Here is a 5,718-nt window from a genome sequence, read left to right on the forward strand (position 1 = left end):
ACCATTAAATAGAGTTCTAGCTTCCAGCAACTTTATTACACGCCTCTAGTCAAGCTTTTTAATTCGACACCTTTATATTATATTTGAACATCGAACAAACAAAGCAGGTCTGATGATATTCACAGATATTTTAGCGAGGCGGAAAGAGGCAAACAAAATATTACTTTGCCCTAGTAATAAAGAGTTCAAATTACCACAGTCATACATTGTGCATTACGCACGATTACTAATTTGCGGCTGTGTTAGCCGCTTTATGCTGCTGGCCTGCTATATCAGCAGGCGGAGGAAAGAAGTGAGAACCAAGATGTTTAAATCTTAGCTGCAGGTGCTGAGATGATTACACCTCACACTCCATATAGCTGACGCAAAAAGGATTCGAAGTAATCCCGAGTCTCAGGGCAGGTATTCCCCGCGGATAGAGCCCCATGATAACGCCCACAAATTTTGAGAGCTCTTTTGTCATCCTCAGAAAATCGCTCGAACGCCTGATCCACACGTCGCCAGAAGGATTTTGCGACCTTCCACGTTCGTGTACTTGCCCAGAGCTCGCTGAGTTGACGCATAGCTCATCTTTCCAGGAATAGAGTGCAGGTTGTCAAGGGGATCCCGATATTCTCCTTTCGCGGGCACATTGCCTCACAGGTCCCCTGTCTGGCCAGCTCGTCGGCTTCGCAGTTTCCTGCAATGTCACTGTGACCAGGTACTCAAATTATCTTTATGTCGAAGAATTCTGATGCAATCGAGAGTGAGACCAGGCATTCCCTGACCAGTTTCGAATACACCATAATAGAACCCATGGCTCTAATTTCCGCTTGGCTATCGGAGTAAATATTTAACTTCTTAACAATTATTACGCAAGTAAGAAGCCAGTCAGCTGCTTCTTTGTTTGCGGCCACCTTTGTTTGGATCACACTGCAGTGATCCGGTAATCTGAATTTGATGGGGAGCTCTTTGCAGAATACACCTCCTCCAAACCTACCGTTCAACTTCAAGCCATCCGTGAACAGGTTAATCAAGCCCTATCCCCAAAAGAAATTTCCGCTTGGACTTAGAGTGGGTACACACTGATCCGTTGTCGGGGGGATGAAACCAAAGTTTCTAAGGATATTTGAGTATCCCTAAGTAAGGTCGAGCGTGAAGCCCGAACCTCTAAGCCTGAATGCAGTATGTGCAGTTTTGTTCGCGATATCTAGAGGTACTACATTTACCATTGCATTAAGCACTAGAATGGGAGCAGTTCGAAATGCCACATTGAATCCAATTAGTGCGGACCTTTTACTTTTTACTTAATATTAAAATAAAACACAAATTTTTAAATTTTTTCATGAGTCATTTGTTTTTGTGTTCATCATGATTATCTTTATAAAAGTACAGTAGTACAACATTTTAAGAATAAAAATATGCCAGGCGTGGAGCTGAAATGGTGTGTACAAATTACTTGAAATTTGAACGGAAGTGTAAGGCTTAAGGCCTATTTTATCAGAAAATAGGTTTACCAGAACTGGAGTTTTAGCTTTCAAATGATACTAAAAAGTCCAATTCCCAAGACTTTTTTGTCCACATTTGAAGCACTATGCATCGCCAATATTACCGAGGTATTTCCCGCAGTCATAGTATCTACTTATACATAAATATGTACATTATTATGATATTATTAGGCTACTGCGCACTGCATTTATGCAAAACCTGCTGAGGTACCCTATATTTTAAAGCTTTTTAAAAAATTTTCCACATTCTGGATCTTATTGTTCCATAGTTTATAAGGAGGCACAGCATTACCACCAAGGGCTGTAGCTGTTTTCTGCCTAGTGCAGGACATTTACAAAGGATGTGTTCTGAATTTCCAGTATCCATTTCACAGAATCGGCAGACGATGGTCTCAGAGAGGCCAATTTTGATTAAGTTGTTTCTTCGTCTACAGTGGCCTGTGAAGGAGCCAGTTAAGAGTCTTAAGTTTATACTGCCGAGTGAAAGTAGCTTATCAGAAGTTTATCTGTCTGACGTTAGAATTGTTCCGAAACCGATAGAGTTTCGCCAGTATTCAACGAACTTCTTCACCACTCACCTCCTGAGAATTTCGTTGATGGGGCCCTTTGTGAGTACACAGAAAGGTTCAGGACCAATTAGGGGCATGTTTGTCTCTTTTTTCCATTTTCGAGGCCCTTGTAGTTGATAGAAGGGCTTTCAAAGCCGCCTGACTTTCTGAATGTATGTAAATCTCACAATCTCTAATTTTTCTATAGAGACATTCCCTCACAAATATCTCAATGGCATGCATTTCTGCCTGGAAGATAGTTGGGTAGATACCGATTGGAATAGACTTTTTGAATTCAGGCCTATTGATTCCCGCCCCAATTCTACCATCTTCTAATTTTGATCCATCAGTATACCATATCTGGGATCTGGGTTTGAAGGTGATAGAACTATTTTTCCAGGCCGCACGTTCATTAATGGGAACTCGGAAGTTCCTGAAGAGAATGAGTTTGGGAGATCATGCATCCGCCCTGTAAAGAATAGGAGTGTGTCGGAAGTCATCTAAGATCTTTAGATGCCCTCACTCCCCTTTTTTGGTCGAAGTTTCGTTTTAGTCTTAAGTAAACGCGCTTCTTTTGCAATTAAGATCAAGTTAAATATGTAAATACGTAACCGTCATTACAATGCATTGATGCAGCCAAATTTTCAAATATAAAAAAATCAACTATTTTGCATTTTACTTCCGGTATTATTCTCGTCAATGACGATCTTGTTTGATTTCCTTTCCATTAAATACCAGTATCTGAACTAAAATGTTTCCATTTTACTTTGGCTTTTCCCTGCAGGGTACATACGCGTCTATGTATGTTTATGTGTGCATATTTCCATATATTTTTATTAATGTCACACATTTATTGTAGCCACAGCCGTTTTTGTAGACATATTGTGGCTATGCAGATCCTTATGTTTTTACATACAAACACTTATACAACTACATTTTTGCTTGTCTGTTCTTATATGCTTGCATGCGCATGTGTGTCTCTTTTGATTGTTGCCTTCGCTTTTCGCATTTGTGTGAGATTAATTCAGTTGCATTAATTTTATTACGAATTGATTGCTTCTGTTCAAATTGCAATCAATCATTTCTGTGTCTACAATTATGTCTGCGCCACCTCACAGCTAACGTAGCGTTGCCACCGGCATTGAGTTTGTTCAAAGCATATTTTAAACGCATGAACTGCCTGTCACAATGACAAGGGCGCACACAAGCACAAACTAACTGCATGTAATATACTTAATAAGATTGTAAGCAAGTTTTCATACACACAGCGGTTCTCGACATGACCAGAAAAATATGACATCTGACAGGTATTTGATAATCATACATATAAACATATTCGAATTGCGTACAAAGTTACAGTAAGCGGTATGATTTTTCCTTCCTCTACAAGTTACATGTAATCACCTAAAAAAGGTGATTATAAAAGTTTGCATAGCAGTTTTCTGGGTCACTCGTTACCTATTTAAATATTTCCTACTACTCAAGGAATGTTTTTAGGCATAGTAACGCTGCGGTGGACAAGTTGATTGGATTCACCAAAATATGGTGATGGTTTAAAAATACCTACGACTAGGGTTGGATAAATATTTCTGATAACCACAATTAGCCTTTATTGCATTAATGGACACACTAGCATAGTCATATTTTTGTCATTAGTGGTGGTGGTGGCTTTAGGTAGTAAGATATTTCAACTTTTTTTTCATCTTATTTTTATTCTTTTAAATGTATGGATAACATCTCAAATTTCAAGTCGATCAAAGCAAAATTTAGTTATGAGTATTTCATTTTTCATATACTTTTTTTTGATCGAATGAACCATATTTTAAAAGATTTTATATTACTAAAATTATTATAGTACACGAAGTCCGGCTAGATGTGAATGGGTTGACAATATACCCGTACGGAAAAAGACACCGGATTTTTTACTGATGACTCAAAGCTTGACGATAAAGTTGCTTTGGCGTCTACTGTAAGAAGTAACAAGTAAGCGTTTTGGCTCATCTTCCTAATCAGTGTAGCGTATTTCAAGCTGAAAATCACGCCATTAACGGAGTAAAGGGTTTTCCAATAAGAGGTGTTATTTTAGTAAAAGAGGTTTCGTTGCTTGTGTGGCACGTAGCGCCGTCTTGTTGAAAATAAATGGTGTCCAGATCAATACCATCCAATTGCGGCCAAAAAAAATCGTTAATCATCTCTCGGTAGCGTAATCCATTCACCTTAACTGTTGTTCCAGCTTCATTTTCGAAAAAGAAAGATGCAATGACTCCGCCGGACAATAAATCACACCAAACAGTCACACGTTGAGGATAGATAGGCTTTTCAACAATAACTCTTGGATTTTATGAGCCCCAGATTCGACAATTTTGCTTGTTGATGAAGCTACCGAGGTGGAAATGGAGTTGGAGTTCCGGAACATTTTTATGCATTTCAATGATCCAATCAGCAAAGACACGACGTTCTTGATGTTCAGCCGGTTTGAGTTCTTGTGTTAACTAGACTTTATATACCTTAAGACCCAAATATTCATGCAAAATATGGTGTAATGACGTTTGTGGAATGCCTAAGGACGAATGCCAAAGAACGATGAGGAATGAACAAACCTGAGTTTTCCTCAACACTTTCGGCTAGAACAGTAATATTTTCTGCTGTTGTTAAGCGACGGACACGGGTTTTATTCTTCACATCACTAACTTGTCCCAACAGCTCGAAATTTTTCACCAATTTCTGTATTGCGGTCCGACAAGTTGCTTCACGATGACCCAAAAATGTTCCAGTTTTACGAAACGTCTTTGCAAAATTTTCGCCATTTTTATAGTGAATTTTAATAATTTCAATGCGTTGTTTAAGCGTTTGTCGTTCCATTTTTATTATCGGCGTAGTTTCTACTTGTCAAGTGTCAAAAAATCACAGCTTCAAAAGCGACATCTACCGAAATAGCGGGCTATTCAAAATACCACCTGTTATGGGAAAACCCTTTAGCTGTCTGAATATTCTGGTATGTCTCTGTATGTAATCAGATAGCCAAGCGGCGATTAAATCTCTAATTCCAACATTGCTCGCAAATGCCAAGAATCTGTTAATGAGATGGCGAAATATTTACGCATCCATTCGATATGGATGCCAGCGCATAGTGCCATGCAAGGAAATTGTAAGGCAGACAAACAAGTGAAAGAGAGGAGAAGGCACTACCATTCGCATACTTCTTGTTAAGAAGATTATAGGTATACCCCTCTCAGCCTACAAACTGTGTGGTATAAGAAGGATAAGCTACAAAAAGAATCTGGCCAAAATGGGACGACGGGTGCTCAAAAATGCCACTTAATTGGTCAATCCACCTAAGCAGCGGCGGCCCCTTCTCCTCTGTCTGTGACATATCGCACCAAACATTTTTCGCAGAACTCTCCTCTCGAAAATCAGCACCTTCTGTTTATCTGCATCTCTGAGTGCCCACGCTTCACTACCGTCTAGCAAGATGGAAATTATAATTGAGCGATACATTTAAATCTTTTTTTTCTGTCTAGGAGGCGACTTTTTAGGTGTTGACACAGCGAAAAATAGCAGCAGTTGGCCAAAGGATGCTGTGGCCGATTTCTGCAGAAATTTTGTTGTCATGATTAATTTCTTCACTACTTCGAATCCAATTTATACAAAATAGTTCCCTTTGAGTTTACCTTAGAGTTCCT

This window comes from Anastrepha ludens, chromosome 5 (genome assembly GCF_028408465.1).
Source record: "Anastrepha ludens isolate Willacy chromosome 5, idAnaLude1.1, whole genome shotgun sequence".
Classification (NCBI taxonomy): Eukaryota; Metazoa; Arthropoda; class Insecta; order Diptera; family Tephritidae; genus Anastrepha; species Anastrepha ludens.